At 43.0% G+C, this 26,335-nt stretch overlaps 1 long non-coding RNA gene across 2 annotated transcripts in view; it reads left to right on the top strand.

Annotated features, from left to right (window-relative positions):
• Positions 1-98: 98 nt before the first annotated feature.
• LOC122551450 overlaps positions 99-26,335 on the top strand; it is a 37,443-nt gene continuing 11,206 nt past the window's right edge. The window contains exons 1-3 of one of the 2 annotated variants that reach the window (XR_006312104.1): positions 99-205; positions 1,695-1,765; positions 11,978-12,974. This is a non-coding gene — a long non-coding RNA (uncharacterized LOC122551450). Of the gene's footprint in view, positions 206-1,694; positions 1,766-11,977; positions 12,975-26,335 lie in introns of those variants that run through there. The other variant, XR_006312105.1, reaches the window with a different exon arrangement.

Here is a 26,335-nt window from a genome sequence, read left to right as displayed (position 1 = left end):
CATTGATGAAGGAAGATGTACAAATCTCGGTGTTTTTATTCCTCCATATGCCCTTATACAGGACAACTTGGAATTCTTCACCCCTCTGACGGCGTCCAAATCCACATGCCAGGCTGGCCTCACCGCTGTGGTTGGCTTTCACAAAGTGCAGCTTGAAGATGTCCATGTTTGGCTCTATGAAATAATGTGAAGATGTTTCATGATTGTAAGCTATCTTTCTACATCTGATGATTTGGACCCCACCGGCAAGGCTGGCAATTATAGCCCATCCCTGAGCATCTCTTGAGAGCTGCAGCCTTGGACCTCCCGCTGACTGAGCAGGAGAGAGTTACAGGCTATTGACCCAGTGATGATGAAATTACAGTGATTCATTTCCAAGTTAGAATGGTGTGTGACCTGTTGGGCTGGTGTTCCCTTGCAGCTGCTGCGTAATCCTAGTTGATGATTTAGGTGCTGTGCTCAGATATTGCTGACAAAGGAGTCATGAGTTGCATTTTGCAGATTGAAAACACTCCAGCTATCATGCCTTGGTTCGTGCGCCCTTAAAGGAACTGCTTTGTCCTGATTTGTGTCAGAACTGCTACTTCAGAAACCTCACAAACAATTGGACTGTCAAATTTTGGATTTTTAAATGGCTGGAAGGAACTGAAGAGTGTTGTGGTTAGATTGGGACGGGGGGGTGGGGGCGAGAGGTGCAGGGACATGCTCAGAGACGGTCTTGTCGGTGATTGGGATCTCAGGGGTAAGGATATTATGTGAGATGCAAGTTCAAGAGAGTTGCTGTGCATCTGTGGAGGAAGAGATGAAATTACAGGAGAGAGGACAACAGGAGCTGAGATGGAAGTAAACGGGACTTATAATTAGGTAATGTGGGTAGATCAACATTTAGCTGATGGAATACAATGTCAGTAACTGTGACATTGAAGAAAAAAGAGAAGCAGTATATTATTTCAGTGGAGAGAGGCTGTGGAATGCTGTGGTGCAGAGGGATCTGGGTGTAATAGAACATGAATCACAAAAGGTTATCATGAGATGGGGACAGAAATTAGGAAAGCAAGTGGAACATTGGCCTTAATTACATAAACGAGTGGAAGTCTTACTCCAGTTGTACAGGGCTTTGGTGAGATTGCATCTAGAATATTGTGTACAATCTTTGCCTTCTCACTTAAGTAGGGATACACTTGCACTGGAGGTAGTTCAGAGAAGGTTCAGTAAGGTGATTCCCGGGATGTTTTATGAGGAAAGATTGAGTTTATGAAGCTATGTTTCTTGGAGTTTTGAACAATGCGAAGTGACCTTATTGAAACATACAAGATGCTGATGGGGATTGACATGATTGATGTGGAGCACTAACCCGTGCTTCTTAGACTCCATCCTACCCCATGTCATGCTCTCACACGGATGGAAAGTCGAATTAGGTAATGTGGTTTAAAAATAAGGCTCTCCCACTTATGATTGACATGAAGAAATTTTTTTTAGAAGAATGTCTGACCTTTGGAATTCTCTTCCCAATGAGCAGTGGAAACTAGGTCATTGATTATATTCAGGGCAGGCAAAGATGGATGTCTAATTATGGCAGGGGGAGGATGATAGGGTCTTGACAATAAAATGGATATAAGGTCCATAATCTGATCAGGTTCAAGGGACCGAAAGGCCTAATCCTGCTCCTATTTCTTATATTTTTCTTACGACAGGCATAAAAACAAATGCACCGCAGAGACCTCCCACCAACATGGCAGCACGTTATGGGATCTAACAAGAACGGGTTAGTACTGGTATAATAAGGAGTCAGAATTTCCAGTGTGTGAGAAGAAACAGAATGTGCAGGGTAGCAGCAGACCAGATGTTATGTCACTACTCCGATTCTGGAGTGAACCATTGCATTATATTGGTGCCTGTTGTCATGACTGTTGAGTCCCTGTATCTGGCATCTGGAGCAGAAGGTAAGGTAAATGGTCTGTACAGATAACATTTTGTCTGTGTGGCTCCCCTGGGTTAGATTTGATCAGCCGAGGATGGTGGAGAGGAATTTTCCAGTATATTTATTTTCCTTTATTGACCTTTTAAAAATCTTTTTATTTGGTGTCTCCATGGTGAGTATACAAAAATTCAGGAGTGGGTGCGATCTAAGTAGAATGCCTGAAGTGTCTGGTTTGGACGGTCTCGATAGCATAGTGTGGGACAGACTGCTTATGTCAGCTTCACACCTTGTAAATGGAGCAGGCTGAATGGGCCAAATGTCCTTCGCCTGCTCCTAATTTAGAACATAGAACATAGAACATTACAGCACAGTACAGGCCTTTCAGCCCTCAATGTTGCGCCAACCTATGGAACCAATCTGAAGCCTATCTTTCCTACACTATTCCATTTTCATCCGTATGTTTATCCACTAGCAATTTATAAGCCCTGAAAGTTGGCGAGTCTACTACTGTTGCAGACAGGGCATTCCACACCCCCACTACTCTCTGAGTAAAGAAACTACCTCTGACATCTGTCCTAAATCTATCACCCCTCAATTTAAAGCTATATCCCCTCATGCTAGCTATCACCATCTGAGGAAAAAGGCTCTCACTGTCCACTTTATCTAACCCTCTGATTATCTTATATGTCTTAATTATGTCAGCTCTCAACTTACTTCTCTGTAACGAAAACAGCCTCATGTCCCTCAGCCTTTTCTCATAAGACCTTCCCTCCATACCAGACAACATCCTAGTAAATCGCCTCTGAACCCTTTCCAAAACTTCCACATCCTTCCTAAAATGCGGCGACCAGAACTGTATGCAATACACCAAGTGTGGCCGCACCAGAATTTTGTACACCTGCAACATGACCTCGTGGCTCCGAAACTCAATCCCTCTACCAATAAAAGCTAACACAACATATGCCTTCTTAACAACCCTATCAACCTGGGTGGTAACTTTCAGGGATCTATGTACATGGATACCAAGATCTCTCTGCTCATCTACACTGCCAAGAATCTTACTCTTTATTTCTGTTGCTCCTTCCAAAGTGAATCACCTCACATTTTTCTGCATTAAACTCCATTTGCCACCTGTCAGCCCAGCTCTGCAGCTTATCTATGTTCCTCTGTAACCTGCAACATCCTTCTGCACTATCCACAACTTCACCAAACTTAGTGTCATCCACAAATTTACTGACCCATCCTTCTACGCCTCTATCTAGGTCATTTATAAAAACGACAAACAGCAGTAGACCTAAAACAGATCCTGGCAGTACCCACTCGTAACTGAACTCTAGGATGAACATCTTCCATCAACCACCACCCTCTGTCTTCTTTCAGCTAGCCAATTTCTGACCCAAACCGCTCAATCACCCTCAATCTCAAGCCTCCATATTTTGTGCAATAACTTACCATGGGGAACCTTGTCAAATGCCTTACTGAAATCCATATACACCACATCAACCGCTATATCCTCATCCACCTGTTTGGTGACTTTCTCAAAGAATTCAAAAAGGTTTGTGAGGCACGACCTACCCTTCACAAAACTGTCTTGACTATGCCTAAACAACTTATTCATTTCTAGATGATTATAAATTCTATCTCTTATAACCTTTTCCAACACTTTGTCCACAACTGAAGTAAGGCTCACGGGTCTATAATTGCCAAGGGTTGTCTCTACTCCCGTTCTTGAACAAGGGGATAACATTTTCTATCCTCCAGTCTTATGGCACTGTTCCTGTAGACAATGGTGACATAAAGATCAAAGCCAACGGCTCAGCAATCTCCTCCCTGGCTTCCCAGAGAATCCTAGGAATAAATCCCAGGATATATGTCAATATTCAGGATTATTTTGGCCCAGAGGACTTATCTATTTGTATATTCTCACGTTAAATGGATTAGGTGGATGGCATAATGACTCAGCAGTTAGCACTGCTGTCTCGGGTTTGACTGTCTTTGTGGAGTTGAAACTTTATTGCTGGAACAGCACAGCAGGTCAGGCAGCATCCAGGGATGCTGCCTGACCTGCTGTGCTGTTCCAGCAATAAAGTTTCAACTTTGATCTCCAGCATCTGCAGACCTCACTTTCTCCTGTCTTTGTGGAGTTCCTTCCACAGTTGAAAGATGTGTGTGTTAGTGGATTGGCCATGCTAAATTGTCCATAGTATCCAGAGATGTGTAGGACTAATGAATTAGCCATGGAAAATGCAGGGTTATAGGGTAGGGTTCTGGGTCTGGGTTGGATACTCTTCGGAGGGTTGCTGTGGGGCTGAATGGCCTGCTTCTGCACTAGCAATTCTATAATTCAGATACTGAAATAGAAGCAGTTGCTCCACTTCCCTAGATGGGTGCAGCTCCAACATCATTCAAGAAGCTTGAACCGTCTAAGAATGGCACCACATCTACACCTTCCATCACCAATGCTCTGTAGCAGCAGTGTATACTATCTGCAAGATACATTGCAGAAATTTATCTTCCAAACCCATGACCACTTCCCTCTAGAAGGACAAGGGCAACAGATACTTGGCAACACTACCACCTGCAAGTTCCCTTCAAAGCCACTCAGCATCCTGACTTGGAAATATGTCACTGTTCCTTCACTGTTGCTGGGTCAAAATCCTGGAATTCCCTTCATAATGGCATTATGAGTCAACCTACAGCACATGGATTGCAATGGTTCAAGAAGGCAGCTCACCACTCACTTCTCAAAGGCAACCAGGGGCCAGGCAATAAATGAGGGCGAGTCAGCAACTTCCACATCCAACAAGTGAATAAAGGAAAATGAGAGTAGTAGCGAAGATAAAGGCCACAGTAAAGCTCAACGTGAGCAGACAAATTAAATTAGGTGCAGAGGAACCAGATTTCAACACAGCCACAGAGTAAAGGTTAAAGCAGTGAAATCCTCTTTGTGGATGAGCCAGGATATATGTCAATGTTCAGGATTATTTTGGATAAGTGAATAAAGGGAGGGGAGAGAAGAGTTTTGGTAACAGGGAGGGTAAATTGAGTTGAGATATTTGTTTCTTTGAGGGGTGAACACCAAAACAGATTGTTTGGTTGGAAAGACCAGTTTCTGTCTTGTAACTGCCTGGAAAATGAGCAGCAAGTGGATATTGTAGGATTTAACCCTCAAGCAGGTAGACAATGAATAGCAGTGCAGAATCCCAATAAGTTGCATTTTGTGTAAAATCTATTAATGCCTATTTTCTAATAGTGCTAAATATTGAATCTTTTCCTTTTCACGTGAGTTCTCACTGATCCAATCCAAACAGAGCCTCACTCAATTTTCTTTTAAATCTTTTTTGTTGATATTTCAAAATAATCTGCTCCTCTCCACTCCTGATGATATTCAATGGTGAGATCCAGGCCCAAGTTGGGAGGCTTGTTTTAACTGAAACGGGAATGATGGATAGTTTTGATGTCTTGGTATTCTTGGACAAAGATCTCGCACATGAAAACCTGGAAGCTGCAGCTGAAGGCAGTAGGTCTGGGGGGAGGGGGTGATCGTGTCTTGCACTGGCACAGTTGTACCCCCCTTCTAACTTGCTCAAAATACTAAAGGTGAATTTAGGATTGCCAAGTCTGGTTAACTGCTTTTAGTTCATTGCCTCCTGTCTCCACTATCCCTTTAATCTCTGCATGGCCATGCTCATTGCATACTATGTCCATCTTACTCAATCAGTAATCAAACTTCTCCTCATGCCTGAACTGAATGGTTCTTGACTCTCTAAAACTGTTCATTTCCAACTCAACGACAATCATTTCCATAGATCCCTTAACATACTGAAACCTCACAAGGCACTTTTCAGGAGCATTATTAGCCAAAGAGAAGTGGGAAGATGTAGGGAGAGAACTTAAGAGATTAGGTCTGAGGTAATAGAAGACACAACCCCCAGTATTAAAACAACTGAGGATCCACGAAAGGCCAGAATTAGTGGAGTGGAGATATCTCGGAGGATTGTGGGGTGGTTGCATTAGAGATAGTGAGGGTCAGAACCACAATTAAAAGCAAACATGGAAATTAGAAATTGAGACTTTGTTTGATTTGGAGCCAATGGGTGTCTGTGAGCACAGGGCCAACTGGGGAATTGTTACATGCTAATGAACAGGCAATAACATTTAGGATAACCTCAGGTTTTCAGGGATTGAATGTAGGAGGTCAGCAAGAGGTTGTTGGAACGGTTTAGTGAGGGTTAATGAGGGTTTCAGCAGCATATGAGCTGAGGCAAGGGGAATCAGGCAATGTTACAGAGGTGGAAAATGGTGGTCTTAGTGACAGCACAAATATCCAGTCAGAAGCGTGCCATGGTACTTAATATGACATCAAGTTTGTGAATAGATTGATTTAATCTCAGACAGTTGCCAGGGGAAGGATGGAGTCATCTATTATTTTGGATTTTGGAGTGTGGACCAAAAATGCAATGGCTTCAGGATTTGAACCTCAATTCTACAGTCCTTCAGACCCTTGAGAATCTTTCATCCATGAATTAGGGATACTGAGGATGGGTTAATCTGTCTTAACGCTAGGTTTAATAATTGGACACTTTGAACAAAGCAGACGAAAGAAGTTGCTTTTGACCCAATCTATCCTGTTCACTGATGGTACTGGCATTGGTTGGCTTGTTTTCTGCCTGGTTCAACCTCCCAGTATTGGTCACGTTAATGCAATTGGTCAATAATGGTGTGTAGAATAACCAGAATCCTCTGTACTCTATCCATGTGGTCTTAAAAGTGCAGAGAGCTTTAGTGCATTGAATTTTCTCTGACACCAATGCCCTATAATACCTCATGCAACATTTGAAGATATTACGCCATAGAAGGCATTAGCACCAAACTTGATTACGTCTTTGCCTCACGCTTGAACCTGTTGAGCTTCCATTGAGCAGTGACCTACAGCCCAGCCAGAGGATGCTTAGTTGGATTGAAGGAAATCTAATACTATTGTGGCTGAGACTAAAAGTTGACACAGATAGAAATATTGAGATAAAAGACAGTAATTGAATCCTTTGAGGATTTTACCCACCTTTCAGTCACATTAAAGCTGATCTGTATGTTCACTCTGTGTACCCACTTTATTCCATATCCTTCAATACTCTCAACTAACCAAATGGTATCAATTTCAATTTGAAAATTTTCTGAGACTCACTAGTCTTTCGGGGATTTGTTTCTATCCCGGTATTTACTTGACGATGCTTTTATATTGAGCCACGCGGTAGGAGTGTTTTTGGTTTTGTGCAATAGGTGAGTCAGGAAATTCAGAGCTCACTTTTAAGTCAGTAACTGTTTGGGATGCAGGCCAGTTATTAAGTGGACAGCCTGATATGGAAGTAGAGTGATCTCTATCCCAATACTCTGACTCATAACAAAAACTATGAACTAACGATGAAGAAACACTGTAAACAGGAAGCCCAGAGCTGCCTCCTGCTCAGCCACACAGGTGCACTGCTACTTCCTTTCTAACAATGTCAGCTCGTGGGCTTGTCGTTGTGGTTCCTGTCTGTGGCTTCACAGCCTCCTGGGCTTGATCCTCTTGAAAGACTCAGATCCAGATCTGGCCGATCGTGCACTGCACTGAAATGTTCACCGAGAGACCCATTAGATGAGTGCATCAGTGAGGGGCAGTCAATAACGAAAGAGAGTGAGTGTGAAGGGGGTCAGTGGAAATGGAAAGAAATTAGATTGATGCTCTTTAAAATAAAATCATATTTGACCATCTATCAACCAAAACTTCCTGTCCCATCCTTTTCCTTTTCTCAGCCCTTGATGGTGCTGGTATCTCCAATCTCCATGCTTAAATCTTTCCTGTCAATCAAGTTTCCAAACAAGTGCACTTATAAACAGCTTTTACCAATGGCGTAGATGTTATCCTCTGTGACTGCAATCCATGGACACATTTTCCCCTGTCATATTCTCTTCTCTTTGAGATGGTTGATGCCTTTCTTCAATGGCTTTCCTCCACTGTGCAGAGCAATTGGACTTCCCTTACCAGGTTTCACATCCTCAGATAGGTTTGATTGTTTGTGAGCAGCACTGGCTAGGACCGGTATTTAGTACCTATCCATGCAGATTGGTGCAGCTCCAAAAACACCACCTAGGATAAAGTGACCCACTTGACTGGCACCATATCCATCACTGCCCATAATCACTGCCTTCACCACCGACACACAGTCAGGTATTCCATCTACAAGATGTACTGTAGCAACTCACGCAGGCTCCTTTCACTGCACTTTCCAACCTACCAGCATCTACCATCTATAAAGACATGGGATCACTACCATCTGCATGTTCTCCTCCATGCCACACGCCATCCCAATTTGGAACCATACTGTCGGCCCTTCATTGTCACTGAGTTAAAATTCTGGAATACCCTTCTTTATGGCATTCTGAGTAACCATGGACTGCAGCAGTTTAGGAAGGCAACTTACCATCACCTTCTCCGAGGTGATTATCATAGAATCCTGACAATGGGGAAACTGGCTCAACAAGTCCACACCGACCCTCTGAAGAGTAACTCACCCAGACCCATTCCCTTACCCCATTACTCTATGTTTCCCCTGACTAATGCATCTAAGCTACACATCCTTGAACACTATGGGCAATTTAGCATGGCCAACTCACCCAACCTAGACATCTCTGGGAATGTTGGAGGAAACTGAAGCACTCAAAGGAAACCCACACAGACACGGGGAGAATGTGTAGACTCCACACAGACAGTTGCCTGAAGCTGGAATCGAATCCGGGTCCCTGGCACTGTGAGGCAGCAGTGCTTATCACTGAGCCACTGTGATTAGGGACAGACACCAATACTATTACCTCTTGAAAACCCCGTGGGATTAGCCTTAGCCTCTTCCTATTCCCATCCACTTTCCCCCTCAGTGGCATCATCTGCCTGGTCTGAAGGTCTAAGATTCCACAAGAAAGCGTGTCTTCTTTTGTCCTTGGATGACGATTCTACACCCCTGTGGCTGATAGGGTCCCTGATAACATCGAGCACATTTTCCACACTTTTGTTCTCACTCCTTCCCCTCTCTCCTACAGTCACATTGGGACTTTTCTTTTTCTCACATTCCACACCATAAGTCTCATAATTCAATGGTTCCTTTTCCACCATTCCTATCACCTATGACACTATTAACCACATCTTCCCCTCCCCTCCCATGTCAACATTTTGAAAGGACTGTTCCCTCCCTGATCCAATCTGCTATCCCCCTCAGCACCCTGCTACCTTCCTGTGCAGTTCCAGGAGGTATAAGACCAGTCCTTGCATCTCCTCTCCTCACCCTCCGAGACCCCAAACATTCCAATCAGATGAAGGAACAATTTATTTATACTTCCCTCCAGACTGTTGTAGTCACTATTTACAACGTGGTCTCCTGTGCACTGGGGAAACTAAACACAGACTGGGTGACCATTTTGGAAAATACTTCCATTCAGTCTGCAAGCATGATGCCAAGCTTCTGTTAACCTGTCATTAAATTCTCCTTCTCCCAGTGACACTGACTTTTCTCGGCTGACTGCAGTGCTCCAGTGAGTATCAATGTAAGCTTCAGGAACAATACATCTTTTGATTAGAAGTGTTGCACCCTTTAGGACTGAACATTGAGTTCAACAATTTTACACCAAAATCTACATGCCTATTCTGTTTCCTTTTCTTTGCTGTTTTAGTTTTCTCTTTGGTTCTGCTCGGAGTCAGCGACCCACATGCTCTGGACACGTCTTCTGTTTTTTTCCTCCATCATTCCTTCTTTTGACTCTGGGAGACTAGTCTTTTAACCTCTCCTGTATTTCACGTGATCAAAGACCTTCCTCTTCACTTGTTCCACCCACCTGTTGTTCAAACTATTACTTTTCTAACTTTCCTCAGTTTCTAACTGTTACCTCAGTTCTGTCTCTGCAGAACCTTCAGACCTGCTAGATTTTTCCAACACTTTCTGTTTTTATTTCAGATTTCCAGCATTTGCAGTTTGCTGCAGATTCCCCCATTGGAGAGTCATAAAGTCATAGAATCATAATATTATACAGCATGGAAACAGACTTTCGGTCCAAATCATCCATGCCAACAAGACCTAGACCTTATGGAACCTAAACTGATCTAGTTCAATTTACCAGCATTTGGCCTATATCCCTCTAAACTCTTCCTATTCATGTACCCATCCACATGCCTTTTAAATGTTGTAATGTCCTTCATCCCATTTCCCTTCATCCGTCTCACTCTCTGTTTCTTTATTCCATTCCCCTCAATCCCGTGTCCCCTACAGGCCACCAAATCTCCTGCCACTGGGAAGATTTCCTCCCTCACTGACTCAATGGGAACCATTGGCCTCATGATTTTGAACACTTCGATTCACTCCCCCTTGCCCCCAGTTCTCTTATCTCGCAGGAGAATATTGCCTGCTTCTCTCCTTGGGAACAGAAGACTGGAACCATGGATTGGGAGATTGCTCGTCTAAAAAATGTCACTTCACTCAAGTGCTTGCCACTTTCTTGAGATTTGTTCTCCTCCCATTTCGAAGGGAGCATAGTTCCAACAGGGCAAGCCAAGCCAGAGGCAAATGGCAGCTGTGTCCAAACAGCTACTGTGGGCAAATCTCTGAACTGCTTTCACATCCTTCCTTAAGTAAAGAAGCAATACTCCAGATGCCATCTCAAATGAATGCGAAGGGGAGATGACTAAATTGAATGTAAAAATGGTTGGAAAGGAGGAAGAAAACTACGTGACATAGGGTAGTCTCTCAGGTGGTTGGAAGTGGGTTTGGCTGTCCACGGACTGCTCTGGGATTGATCCCTGTGATCATTGATGATATAGATCTAGAGGAGTGGTTTCCAAAGTTGTGGACATTACAGCAGACATAATGGACAATCCTGGGGACCAAAGGAAGACTTAATGACGTGTAGGAACAGGCAAAAAAAGTCAATATTAGTAGATGTGAAGTAGATCATTTTCAATAAAAAGGGAAAATATCTAGGCAATGCAGAATAGCAGAGGGATTTTAGCCGCTTTGGTTGATGAGATTTTAAACCAACATTCCAAGCATATGGCCAAGAGATTTATTACAATGTAAACATTGAGGTAATAGATGTGAAATCTTATAAAGAGTACCGTGGTATTACTGTTTGTAGCTTTGGGCTGCACACTACACAGAGAATATTGATAATAATGAGAGTTCAGTTGTGATTGATTAGGTCAAAGAAAAACAGAAAGTGCTGGAGAAACTCAGCAGGTCTCACAGCATCTGTAAAGAGAAAACAAAGTTAATATTTTGAGTCCAGTTCTAAAGCTAGAGTTCTAAAGAAGACGCACTAGACCCAAGAGGTTAACTCAGAGATTTTGACAGACCTGCTGAATTCTCCTAGCACTTTCCGTTTCTATTTGTTTTCAAGCTTCAGAAATGTGTCACACTGAAAGAAAGTTTGGAAAGCAGAGATTAAGACCCCCGCTATGGTTTTGTAACCTTTAATATCCTGATTAATCTGAATTACAAAATTTTCAATTGACATCTGGCCTCAATAACTGTTTGGGGCAAAAGTTCCAAATTTCCACAACCACTTTGTTTGAGGAAGTACTTTTGATATCACTTTCGGATTAAGCAAAAATCCCCATCATCTAAAATACTGGATGAAAGCCCTGGACTTTTCAAAACGTTTGAAAGTAAAGGGGACAGCTGGGCTGAGCTCTGGGAAAAAACACACAAGCAGAAAGATGGTTTCTTGGAACTATTGTTCAGCTTGGAATTCCAATTTACAATTCCACTCTAAGAGTACAATCAACCAAACCTAACATTCTAGACCGACATGACTTAGAGGTGCTGGTGTTGGACTACAGTGGACAAAGTTAAAAATCACACAACACCAGGTTATAGTCCAACAGGTTTATTTGGAAGCACTGGCTTTTGGAGCGCCACTCCTTCATCATAACTTTTCCAACTCGGGCTACCCAGCATAGACAGTTTGGAGTCTACACTGCGACTGAACATTCAACCTCAATCAAAATGCACTTACACATGCTTTTAACTGTAGGGAAGCCAACTGACTTCAGAAGGAAACACCTGAAACACAATGGACAACGCAGATTTGAGGGGAGATAATGGGGTGCACAGTCTGTATAACTGCTAACCCTGATCTGACCTGAGGGAACAGCCTTCTCTCAACAACAGGCTTCTGCACAAACAGCTTCCCCTCAGGCCGACAAAGCAGCTTCAGAACCAAGAACCACAGAGGCTGAACAGAGAAGCTGAATCAGGAAGATAAATCAAGGGGACGTCAACCAAATGCTATCTGGAACAAAAACTTCCAGACCTGGGCCTGCTCTGAACCAAAAGAACCGATTGCAAGAACCTCAACAGCCAGCTGTACTTAAAAGCTGCGATTTTCCTCAGTGGTGAGACCCCAAAGCTTCCAACCTAGCTCCCAGAGAGGGGCAAGGGGGAGGTGGTGACAGTGTATAGGACTCCAAGGGTAGGAAGCTTGAATAAAGTTTCTATGATTAAAACCCTTGCTTTAAATTCCAATAGTGTTTAATCTGGCTAATTGTGTATTTAATATAATTACTGTCTTCTGCATGATTCATTGTGTTAATTGCACGTTAATTGCATTTACCTTTATTTCTTGTATTATACTTACCTTTTGTATGGTAAATAAACACAGAGATCCTTTTTTCCTTGAAACATCTATTTACTGTCTTCTTCATTTCACATTCCCTAAATAAATCCAGTGTCAGAACCAGGCATCTGGGGGTGATTCAGACCACCTAAAATTCAGCAGATTACGATAGATATTCGAGTACAAGTTGTTTGCATGTAAAAGTCAACCCCTATTTTTGACCAAAAAATCTGGCATTTTCCATATATATCATGTAAACGTTGACCCTAGTTCTTCACAGATTTTTATTTTTCTTTATTTGTTTCGAGATCAATTGGGTTTCTGCTATTGATACAGTATTTTGGACTGTCGCATGAATTCCAGCCCCATAAAAGTAGCATCCGTGTAACAGTCAGTCCCGTAAATTTAACCTTAAAAATAGTCCAAAAACTTCAACTTTTACACGAGTACTAATTGCAAACCGGAACCCCAGTTTAAGTTTGAAGGTTAGAATCCCTTGTTTTCTATCCCTCATCCTTCTAAATATATGTGGAAATAAAAGATGCAAAAAAGCTTAAATAAAGGTGCTGGATTCCCTTTGATAAGTAAAGCGTTGGAAGGCACGTTTTATCTCATAATATTTCCACCAGCTTGCGGGCGCGCATTCAAAGAACTGAATTGGAAGAAGATGAAATATATTAGATTCAGAGAAGTTTACTGCATCACTGACTCAGCCCACACATTTCAAAGGAAGAAGTGAGTAAAGACATAAAATCATTTTACAAATTCAAATTTGCTCCTATTTGGTTTTCTCTGGTAGGAGGTGATATCTCTTTCTGGACAGGCCACAGAACAGTTGCACATCATCTCCAAAATTATGGCAAGGGCGGGGACCACAACATCAAAATAACTCAACTCCAACTCTAAAGTTGGGGCTGTGACGGGTAAAAACAGGCAGAAAGACGCAGGTTTGACTGTAGTTGAAACCACAGATATAATCTTCATTCTAACCTTCAAATCAAAAGGAAACTCAAAAGTACCCCACAGCCCAGCGAGGCCACATTTGGCAATTTACCAAGTTTTAGCAATTTACCAATTTGGTGTGTGTGCCAAAAGAGAGTTTGGCAGAGACTGTCTTTGACCAATTTGAAGGATGACAGAGTCCAGGCCCAGCCCAATACATTGTTATCTTTGAACATAGAACAGTACAGAACAGGCCCCTGGACTCACTATGTTGTGCCGAACATGACACCAAATTAAACTAATCCCTTTTGCCTGCCCTTGGTCTCTATCTCTCCATTCCTTGCATATTCATGTGTGTTTAAGTGTCCCTTAAACATCCTTATCATATCTGCCTCCACCACCAGCCACAGCAGCACGTTCCAGACTCCAGATTCTCTGTGTAAAAAAACTTGCCCCTCACATCTCCTTTAAATGTTCCCCCTTTCACTTTAAATACATACCCCTAATATTAGAAATTTCAACTCTAAGAAAAAGATTCTGACCGTCAACCCCATCTACGCGTCTCATAATTTGATCGACTTCTATCAAATCTCCCCTCAGCCTCCACTGCTCCAGGAAACAAAACAACTCAGGCTCGTCTAGCCTCTCCTTATAGCTCACACCCTCTAATCCAGGTAGCATCCTGATGGACCCTCTCCAAAGCCTTCACATCCTTCCAGTAATGTGGTGATCAGAATTGGACACTATACTCTTAAGTGTGGCTTTAATCTGCCAACTTTCCACAGTTCCACCAAGTTCAGAAGAATGTTCTTTAAATCTAGCTTTTACCATGTGGCTATCTAGTCCCCTGTTATATCTTTCACTGTCTCCCCAGCACCAGTTTTCCCACCTCTCCAACACTGGTTAAATCCAATAGACCCAAACATCCTCAGTACTTTCAGGGCACATTCCTTCTACACATAACTCCACAAGAGGGGACTGCACTACAGCCAGAGATCCCACTAACCAAGTTGAGGATAGAGAAGGTGTGAATGCTCCCTAAGATCAGTTTCTGCATCCTGCAGCTCAAAGGGACCCATTGTTAACTTTTTAACTGGGCGAGACCAGAAATGGAACTCACCAGTTGCAATAGAATGTGAGATGGCTCCCACCAACTGTCCTAGACTTCTGAAGTGTGACAAGATGCACCTTGCATTGGTACTCCTAATGGTTTGATGCAGGATGGTGCCTGAATTGCACCTCAAACAGCTCTACAACTAAGGGCAGGAACTTGGAATAGATTGGCACCTTGCCCACCCATGTCCTCTACTACTGGTCCCCATATGAGGTTGCGGGAGGTGGGGGACAGGACTGGACATTACTTCAGCCTGAGGTTAATGGACACAAATGAACCACCTGAAGAAAGAATAACGCTTCAAAAGCTAGTGCTTCCAAATAAACTTGTTGGAATATAACCTGGAGTTGTGTGATTTTTAACTTATGTCCAAAGTGAGCAAGCTTCTAACAGGCCAGCGCATGGGATAAAATGCATACTCACTCAAACATTAGTTAATTAAGGACAATCAGTATACATTTGTAAAACACAGCTACAGTAGACAAATTTAATAATCTTCTTTGATGTGATAACTGATTATATTAATAAGGAATACACAGTGAATGTTGAGAGTGTCTATATTTTCAAAAGGCATTTGAGAAACAAGTTCAGAGATAACATGGTGATCAACGTATGGTGCAAAATATTGCAGTGAGTGAGAAAGGAAGGAAATGGGTGAAATCAGAAGGCAGAGCGCAGAGTCACGGATGTCTCTTAATTGGAAATTTGCAAACAACTTGTACTTGTGTGCACAGGACATGGTTTTGAAGCAGATGACGTTAAACCCAAAAGTACAGCAACAGCGAAGAGGATTAAAACAGACATCAAGAGGAAATGGACAGACATATTGCAGATTCTCTTCACAAGGTCAACCTTTATAACGCATTCCTAATTGTCCTTGAAATGAATAGCTTGCTGGTCTATTTCAGTGGGTACTTAGGAGCCAATCAGATTGCAGTGGTTCTGGAGACACACGTAGACCACATTAAATAAGGATGGCAGATTTCCTTCTCCTAAAGGGCATTAGTGAACCAGGTGGGTCTTTACAACAATGAATTCATGGTCAACATTATATAACTAAGATTCAATTTCAGATATTTTTTGGCTTGAAATTCTATCGGTGGTCTGTTGGATTTGAATGTTTCCCCAAGAGCTTAGTTTGGGACTCAAGATTGCTAAGCAGGGTAACTTAACCATTACGCCACTATCTCACCAACGCAATTTAATGCATCGAAGCAAAGTGATAAATTTTAGTTGGAAGAATGGGGAGAAACAATATAAAGTAACGGGTAAACTTTAAAAGGAGTTCGGGATCAGAAAGACCTGAAGGTATACGGAAAGGAAGCTTTGGAGATTGCAGTACAAGTCAAGCAGACTGTTAAAGAGCAAACTGGCTTCATCAGCTGAGGCATAAGCAAGGACATTCTGATAAACCTGGCAGGGCCTCAGTAGGGTATAGTGTCCCTTTGTCGGCCTCACAGTATCAGAAGGATGTTGAGGTCTTAGAACTGATGCAGAGAGGATTTACCAGACTGCTAAGAACCATCAGTTAAATGAAGAAACCTGGGAAACTATTGTCCTAAGGATAGAGACATTTAGGGGCAGATTTAACAGAGATGTTCAAACTTATTGCAAGGTTCCCAACTGAAAAAGGGCAATATGTAAGTTGATTTACCAATTGTTTGCTGTTCCTGAACACTATTTTTCTTTACATTTTTATGGTAGCACAGTAAAAAATACATGAACTTCAATATTCAAAGGTTTTTCACCATTTAAGAAATACTTGTCTTTTCTTTTAGCAATGGTTACCCTCACAGTGGTATGAGGTAGACAAACCGCAGATATGAAATACTGCATCCTCTCATGAACTTGCTCTTTGCAAAACAGAGATTCCAACTTAAGGACCTGCCGTACCTTGAAGGTGAATGAATACTTATTGTGGTGAAGCGGCAAAGGCACACAGCGAAGATGCAACAGGATGGGTGGATGCTAGGACATTGAAAAAAAATTAAGGAGGTAGATAGATTTTAAATTATGATGGGTTTGAGCATTATAGAGAATGGGAGAGTGAAGCTGAGGCCGAGGTGAGATCAGTAGTGGTCGTATTAAGGCTGAAAGACCTGAATGGCCTACTCCTGCTCCTAGTTCTTTTTTTTGCCTATGGACTGGATCCCCGGGATCTGAGGGCTTCTGGGAGTCAGCCGTGAAGAGGCTGATGGATGAAGTGAAGGTGTGGAACATGGACCGCTTCCTCTTTGTTGGTCAGAGATGACTGAGTGAACATGGCAAATGTTGTTGTCACCACAGCCCAAGTGTGAGCAGGATTTTATTTTAATAATTGCAACAAGACTGCCGCAGAAATATCCCTCTTTGCCTCTCTTCTTCTTTCTGCCCAATCTTTAAAAAACCCACCTGTAGCCTCAGCAGTATTCATCCTTCTCCTTCCAGGGAATACTTGCCATATTTTTTTCCAAGTCAAGGTGTGGCATGGTGATTCAGTGGTTAGCTACTGCTCCCTCATAGTACCAGGGACCTGTGTTCGATTCCAGCCGTGGGCGACTGTTGGGAATTGACATATTCTCTCTGTGTGGGTTTCCTCCAGGTGCTCTATTTCCTCTCACAGTCAAGTTGGGTTGGCCCATAGTGTTCAGGAAACTGTAGGCTAGGTGGGCTAGCCAGGGGAAATGCAGGGTTATGGGAGTGAGTCTGGGTGGGATGCTTTTTGAATAGGTCTGGGTGGGTTACTCTTCGGACGGAAGGTATGGACTTGTTGGGCCAAAGGGCCTGTTTCCACGCTGTAGTTATTCTGATTCTAATTCAATTTGACGTTACAATCACCAGTGTCAGACATAGCTGTGAGGTAGAAGTGCATTGCCACTTGTTCCTACCTACCTGTCAGCCATTCTGTTTTACTTCCCTTTAATCTTTTCCAGTTATTTCCCCAGAGGGCAAATTTGACTTGCTACTGATTTGTATCCTCCTATATTCTGGGTACCTGACCTTTGGGAAGTTGTCAGGGCTATAAGAAAAAAGATGCACTCAGGTAATTAAAATCTAGCCAACATGCAGGGCAACCAAATGCTTGACTTTGATGAGGAATAAAATCAGAGTGGGTCTAACTAGAGTGGCACAGTGGTACAGTCGTTCACATGCTGCCTCACAACAGCAGGGACCTGGGTTTGATTCCAACCTCACATGGCTGTCTGTGTGAAGTTTGCATATTCTTGCTGTGACTGCATGTTTTTCCTCCCACAGACCAAAAACGCGCAAGTTAGGTGGATTTCCCATCGTCTCCAGGAATGTACGGGTTCAGTGGATTAGCCATGAGAAATGCAGGGGAAGAGAGGGTGGGTCTGTTGGGATGCTTTTCAGAGGGTCAGTGTGGATCTGATGGACCGAATGGCCTGCTTCCACACTGTAGAGACTCCGCCACAACCTGTGTTTATAGATTTAACATCATGAAAGAAGGTCATCATTGTTCTGTCCTCCCCAAAACAATATTCTGCATGTTTTTTGCATATGAAGCGTGTGATATTTGGGAAAGAGGTTTGTCAGGGTATGGTAAAAGGTTTGGGGAGGGGATGAATAGTGAGTGTTCTTTCAGAGACAGGCCGAATGGAAGATGTGCTGAATCAAGAAAATATAAAGGAAACAGCAACAATAAGTATTCATATAACATTATCAAACAAAATCTCACACCAGACCACATGAGGGTTTGATAGAGCAGATGATGAAAGCTGGATTGAAGAAATAGATTTTGAGGAGCTACCTTCAAGGAATTATTTTGAAATGGCAGTGATACAGAGTAATGTTGGCAGGGAATTCCAGAACTTGGGGATCCAGGCAGCTGAAGGTACCATAATTAATGTTGGAGAAATTAAAATACACAATGCTCAAGAGACCAAAATGAGTAGTGTGCAGATATCCTGGGAGAATTTGGAAAGGTATTACAGAAACAGAGAAGGTTGTGCCCACAGATGGATTGGGAAATTAAGACAAGAATTTTAAAATCAAGGTGTTGCTTGACCAGGAACCAACATAGATCAGCAAGCACAGGGACAGCTGGAGAAGAGCACTTGTTATGAATTAAGATGAGTGTTTAAGACAGCAGAGTTTATAATGAACCTGGGTTTAAGTAGAATAGAATGTGGATCATCAGTCAGGACTGAGTGAGAATAGTCAAAGTCATGGCTAAGATAACTAAGGCATTGCTGGGAGCTACACGGGCACCAGGGTGGCACAGTGGTTAGCACTGCTGCCTCACTGCGCCAGAGACCCGGGTTCAATTCCCGCATCAGGCGACTGACTGTGTGGAGTTTGCACGTTCTCCCCGTGTCTGCGTGGGTTTCCTCTGGGTGCTCCAGTTTCCTCCCACAGTCCAAAGATGTGCAGGTCAGGTAAATTGGCCACGCTAAATTGCCCGTAGTGTTAGGTAAGGGGTAAATGCAGGGGTATGGGTGGGTTGCGCTTCGGCGGGGCGGTGTGGACTTGTTGGGCCAAAGGGCCTGTTTCCACACTGTAAGTGATCTAATCTACAGCAGTGAGTGAGCTGAGGCAGTGGTGGGGTCAGGTATACTCAGTAGTGTTAGAGGTGGCATGAGATAGACGTTTAGTCAGGAAGAGCATCAAGAGTTATAGGGAAAAGGAAAGAAAGGGGAGTTGAGGATTATCTTTGAATGGCGGAGCAGACTTCATGGGGTGAATGGGCGACTTATATTCCCCCATTTTATGGCCCAACGGCGAATTGATCTTTGGCGAGGAAATGGAGTTTGGATATGGGGTAATTGTTTGCAATGGGTAAACGATAGATTTATGGAACAGTGGGATGATGATGGCAGATTTGAAGGACAGAAATAAACATTAGCCAAAGAGACAGAACTTTTAGCAATATTAGATCTGTGCGTAATATTGGAAAAGATAATAATGTCAAGCAACATGGGGAGCCAGAGAGGAAGCTGGTTGTTCAGTACAAAATGTCAATAAGAAGGAGGAGGTTGGTCTTCTGGACTAAATGAACTCAGAGAAGATATGAAGGATCTTGGAAAGAATCTAGAGAAAGATGTGAATTCAAGGTAAGGGCAGGGGTGAGCATTAGAGGAAGTTCGACCCATTGAGCAAGGAAAAGATAGGAAAGACAACTGACATGATCATGATCTCCTCACACATTCCTGGAGGGGGTTAAAGCTGGTTTGAAGGAGATGAAAAGAAACCAGAGGCTATTTTTGCACATGAGGAAGGTCCTGAATAAGTGAGTAGATTTCACAGACAAGGGTGGGACCCACAATCTTTATGGCTGTGAGCAGCTCACTCATTGTCTACCAAACCTGGTCAAGTCCGTATTGTAACTGAAGTGGAGATAAGGGCTGGAGAAAAGGGAAAACCCATAGTGAGAGACTTTAACAGCTTTAATGAAAACGTGGCTATCAAGCTGGGGGTGTTGGTGTCACTGAGCAGCTCTGAGCAGCACTACAGAGATGGCGAATGGAATCACAGAATCCCCTACAACGTGAAAGCAGGCCATTCAGCCCAGCAGTCATGCCGACCCTTTGAATAGCATCCCAGCCAGGCCAACACCCCTACCCTTTACCTGTAATCCCACATTTCTCACAGCCAATCCACCTAGCCTGCACATCTTTGAACTGTCACAGGAAACCGGAACACACCCTTGCAGACACAGGGAGAATGTGTAAACTCCACCCAGACAGTGCCAAGGGCTGTGAGGTAGCAGTGCAAACCACTGAGCCACTGTGTCACCCCAGTGAAAAACTAGGGTTTTTTATAACAGGTCTCTGTGACTCACTGCACAGGAGCTGAACGGGCCTCTCCCGTTCACTTCACAGAACATGAGCTAATCTTGCCTTGACTTACATTTTACACATTATTACTCTGTTATCTTCGCTATCTCTGCCATTTGTGTGTAACTGTAAGGAAACAGTAATTAGGACAGAATATTTGGAACAGTCAAGGACAAGGTGACATGAGAACTGACACTGCATAAAATCCAGGAAGTGGGATTGACCTGCAGGGACAATGCCTCAGAATCAGCAACCACAGTGTTGCCACCACATGGTTAGCCATACGGAAAGGGAGGAGGCAGGCAGGATTAAGAAAGCATTTTGAACACTGAACTAGAGCCTGTGGATAGCGAGCAGGGCAGCAGAACACTTACAGGAACGTGGGACAGCAGTTGGAAGATGCAAAGTTTTACCAACAAGAAAAGTAATGAGGGTGAAATGAAGAAGAATGCCTCTTTTGCATAAAGTCCATGGAAGATCAAGGATTGGATGAATGTGACAATGTGGTGCAGGAGCTCCAGAAATTGGTGATGAGTATGGGAGTGTTCAGCTCCATGTTGAAGCATAGAACTTTATACAGACTGTTATACCTGGTGAGCTGTTTACATGAATCATTGCAGGGCCTCCGCATAGCAATAGCTCAAGAATCATCTCACAACATTGTGCTGCCTTCTGTATATACACTATTAACATCCAGCTCTACCTTATACCCACCTCTCTCAACCATCACCACAAACTGCTTCCAAGTTAGCAGTTCATTTGTCTAACATCCAGCAATAGGCAATATTTTCTTCCAACTAAATATTGGGATGGCCAAAGCTGTTGCCTTAAGTCCCCAACATCATCCCTCTCCAGGTCTTAACACAGCCTTGGTTCAAACATGAATAAAAAGGCTGAATTCAAGAGTCGAGGTCAGAGTGGCAGCCCCTGACATCAAGGCTACATTCTTCCAAATTGTGGCATCAAGGAGTCCTGGCAAAACTGGAATCAATAGTTATCAGGGGCAAACTTGCTGCTGGTTGGAGTTATACCTGGTGCACAGAAGGATGGTTGCTGGAGATCCGTCATCTCAGTTCCAGGATATTGCTGTAGGAGTTCTTCAGAGTAGTATCCTAGGCCCAAACGTCTTCAGCTGCTTCATCAATGGCCTTTCCTCCATCATAAGGTCAAAAATGGGGACATTCGCTGATGATTGCACAATGTTCAGCCCTATTCACAACTCCTTAGACACTACTTGTCCACCCCTTGTTCAAATGCAATAAGAGCTTGGGCTGACAAGTGCCAAATAAAATTCACATCACGCACATGTAAGGTAATGATCATCTTAAACAAGCACAAATCCAACCATTGTCCCTTGACATTCACAGGCATTGCCATGACTGAATCTTCCACATTCACTATCTTGGGGGGTTACCATTGACCAGAAACTGAACTGAACAGTGGCTGGTAGAGCAGGTAAGAGGCTAGGAATCCTGCAGCGAGTAACTCATCTCCTGACTCCCCAAAACCTGTCCACTATCTACAACATAATTCTTATTCGCATGCTCATTTACAACTGGTTCTTTCATAAATAATCTAATATCTGCATCTTTTGTTCTTGACACTTCTGAGAGTGTGAATAGTTTCTCCCTGCCTACTCTGTCCAGTTCCCTCATGATTTTGAAAACTTCATTCAATCTCATCTCAGCCTTCTCCTCAGCCTTCTTCTCTCCAAAGAAAACAATTCCGACTTCTCCAATCTATATTCTTAACTCAAATTTATCATTGCTGGAACTCTTCTCATAAACCTCTTCTGCACTGTTTCCAATGTATTCACAAACTTCCTCCAGCGTGGAGTCCAGAACTCTACACAATTCTCAATACTGTGGGAGTAATGTCTTTCCACGTCCAGCTCCTGTACTCTATGCCCCCATTAATAAAGCTTAGATACTGACTGCTCTATTAACTGCTTGCTTTATCTGTCCTATGGTGGCTTATGTACATATACATGAAAGTCTGTCTACTCCTCACACCATTTATTTTTACATCGTGCCTTCTGGTTACTTCTACCAAAATGAAGCACCTCACATTGAACTTCACCTGCAATCTGTCTGTCCAGCCACCAACCTATCGATGCCCTTTTCTAATTTTACACAATCCTCTTCCGTTTACAAGTTTTGTATTACCCACAAACATAGAAATTGCCCACTGCATAATATATACCTCTGGAAAAACAAAGGTCCCAAAACCAATCCCTGGGAACTTCACTGCAAACCTTCTTCTATTCTGACCAATTAGAGGGTGAGTTAGCTCAGTTGGCTGGACAGCTGGGTTGTGGTGCAGAGTAATACCAATGCCACAGGGTTCAATCGGTACACCTAGCTGAGATCACTATGAAAGACTCTCCTTCTCAATCTCTCCCCTCACCTGAGGAATGGCTACCCTCAGGTTAAGCTCACCATCAATCATCTCTCTCTAATGAGCGAGCAGCTCGATCTGCTGGCAGGACCACAGCAATATTATCTTTACTCTCTTATTTTCTGTCACTCAGCAAATTTAATACATGTCCAATGTGGTACTGCATCAAATGCCTTTTGGCAGTCCATATACACCACATCAACAGACTTGCCCTCGTCAATCTTCCCTGTAACCTCTTCAAAAAAACACTATCAAGTTAGTCAGAATTCTCCTCCAAATTAACCCATATGCAACAAGATCTGGACAATATCCAGGCTTGAGCTAACAAGTGGCAAGTAACATTTGTGCCACACAAATACCAGGCAATGACCATCACCAGTAAGAGACAATCTAATCACCACCCAGTTACACTCAATGGTTTACCATTACTGAATCCCCCATTATCAACATTCTGGGGATTATCAATGACTAGAAACTTAACTAGATTCACCACATAAACACAATGGCTTAAAAAATAGGTCAGCGGCTAGAAATACTCTGGTGAGTAACTCACCTCCTAACTCCCCAAAGTCTGTCCACCAACTACAAGACGCAAGTCAGAATTGTGGTGGAATTCTCCCCACTTGCCTGGATGAGTGCAGCTCTAACAATACTCAAGAAGCTTGACACCATATAGGACAAAGCACCCTACTTGATTGGCACAGCATCCACAAGCATCCACTCCCTCCGCCACCAATACTCAGTACCAACAGTGTGTACTATCTACAAGATGCACTGCACAAATTCACCAAAGATCCTCAAGGCAGCACCTCCCAAACCCACAACCACTTCCATCTAGAAGGACAAGGGCAGCAGATACATAGGAACACCACCACCTTCAAGTTCCCTTCCAGGCCCCTCACCATCTTGACTTGGAAATGTATTGCAATCCCTTCATTGTTGCTGGGAATCCCCTCCCTAATGGCATTGTGAGTCAACCCACAGCAAGTGGACTGCGGTGGTTCAAGATGGGAGCTCACCATCACCTTCTCGGTGGCACGGTGGCTCAGTGGTTAGCACTACTGCCTCAAAGCACCAGGGACTCGGATTCGATTCCCACCTTGGGCGACTGTCTGTGTGGAGTTTGCACATTCTCCCCATATCTGCGTGGGTTTCCTCCAGGTGCTCCGGTTTCCTCCTACATTCCAAAAGATGTGCATGTTAGGTGAATTGGTCATGCTAAATTGCCACATCAGGGGTAAATATTGGGTAGGGGAATGGGTCTGGGTGGATTACTCTTCAGAGGGTCAGTGTGGGTTTGTTGGGCTGAAGGGCCTGTTACCGCACTGTAGGTAATCTAATCTTCTCGAGGGCAATAAATGATGCCCATATCCCACAAATGACTTTTTAAAAAATTTCCATGTGAGTATTAATCCTATTCCTAATAATTATTCAAGAATTTTCCCTTACACCAAATTGTTTGGAATTGCTGGGGCTATCCTGACAAATGTGTTTGAATAAGGGCATTCTCAATTCTCCAACCTTCTGGCATAACACCCAAACTCAGACAAGATAGAAGAATTATTGCAAGTGCCTCTTCTTTCTTTATCATACTTCAAAGTCTGTGGGTGTCTCTCATTCCATCTCAGTGTCTTAATTAATTACTCATAGCTTCTCAATTTTAAACCCTTACTAGAGACTAAGTTTCCTCCTTTTGTCATCATAACTTGAGCAGCATATCTCTTTTTGGGAAAGACTGATTCACTTAATATGTTAGTCATGTCACTTTGCCTCCACATAGAAATCCCCTCTTAGTCTTTAAGTGGCCCTACTCCTTTTACAGTTCATTATGCCTATAGAAGACTGTATGATTTCCCTACTGTGTCAAATGTCATTCCTTTACTTGTTATCGCTATTTGTTTTCTTGTCTCCCTCTGGACATTCAGTATTTAGCCTGGTTCTCAAATGTATTCACTGCCTTACACCTATCGTAAGTACAATTTTTCTTCCTTAACTTAATTTGTCATTGAGGAGTGCAGGGTTGTTTTATCCCTTGTTTTCCTTTTGAGAAAATGTTCCTCAAAACAGTACCCGTACCCCCTCCTCTTTAAAGATAGCCCATTGTGCAAGTACAGTTCTTCTGGCCAACCTTGAGTTCCAGTCTCTCTTGACCATCTCTGTCCTAGCCCCACTGAAGCTGGCTCTCCCCCAGTTAGTTGTTCTTACTCTGAATGGTCATTAAGTTTCGATATTTGAGGTGTGATCTTTATTGAATCTTAGAGTCATAGAGGCATGTAGCATGGAAACAGACTTGTTGGTCCAACTCGTCTATGCTGGGCATTCTAAATTAATTTAGTCCAATTTGTCAGCATTTTGCCCATATCCCTCTAACCCTTCCTATTTATGTACTCATGCAGCTGACTCTTAAATATGTAATTGTACTAGCCTCTCTAACTTCTTCTGACACCTCATTCCATACACGTACCACTCTGCATGAAAATGTTGCCCCTTAGGGCCCTTTTATATCTTTCCCCTCTCACCCTAAACCTATTTCCTCCAGTTTCAGTCTCCTCTACCCTAGGAAAAAGATCTTGCCTATTCACCCTAATCATGCCCCTCTGATGGTCCAGGGATGGCCTGATAGCTCAGTGGTTAGCATTGCTGCCTCACAACGCCAGGGACCTGGGTTCAATTACAGCCTTGGGTGACTGTCTGTGTGAAGTTTGCACATTCTCCCTTTGTCTGCGTGGGTTTGCTCTGGTTTCGTCCCACGAACCAAAGATGTGCAGGTTAGGTCAATTGGTCATGCAAAATTGCCTGTAGTGTTCAGGGATGTGTAGGTTAGGTGCATTAGTCAAAGGCAAATATAGGATAGTAAGATAGGGAAATGGCTTGGGTAAGTTACTCTTTGGAAGGTCGATTTGGGCTGAAGGGCCTGTTTCCACACTGTAGAGATTCTATGAAAATAGCCTCATCTATTCAGCCTCTACCTATAATTCAAATCTGACAACATCCTAGTAAAACTTTTATACAGTCTTTCAAGTATAACAACATCTTATAACAGGGAGGCCAAAATTGAATGCAATATTCCAAAAGTGGCCTTATCAACGTTCTGTACAGCTGCAATATGAAATCCCAACTCGTGTACTCAATGCACTGACCATGAAGAGTTGAAAAGTGTGGCATAGGCATACCAAACACCTTCTTCACTACCCTATCAACCTGTGACTCCACCTTCAAGAATCTAACAATGGGCATCCCAAGGTCTCTTTGTTTGGCAGTACTCTCCAGCAGCCTATCATTAAGTGTATAAGTCCTGCCCTGAATTCCCTCACACTTATCTAAATTAATCTTCATCTGCCACTTGTTGTCTTGTAAAAAGCAATTCTGGGGTTTAGAGTGTAGTTGTAAGATTTTGTTAATGTGACGTTTTTAAAGCCTTCATGTTTTGCTTGTCGAACAAAGGATTTTTCTATGTTTAACAATTCCAGAAGACAGACAAACTACATTATGAGTAGCAGTCAGTAACAGAATTAGTAGAAGCATCTCAATGATACTTGAATAGAACAA

Source organism: Chiloscyllium plagiosum, chromosome 7, assembly GCF_004010195.1.
Source record: "Chiloscyllium plagiosum isolate BGI_BamShark_2017 chromosome 7, ASM401019v2, whole genome shotgun sequence".
Classification (NCBI taxonomy): domain Eukaryota; kingdom Metazoa; phylum Chordata; class Chondrichthyes; order Orectolobiformes; family Hemiscylliidae; genus Chiloscyllium; species Chiloscyllium plagiosum.
Note: the sequence above shows the minus strand (reverse complement) of the source record. Positions and strands in the feature narration are given on the sequence as shown.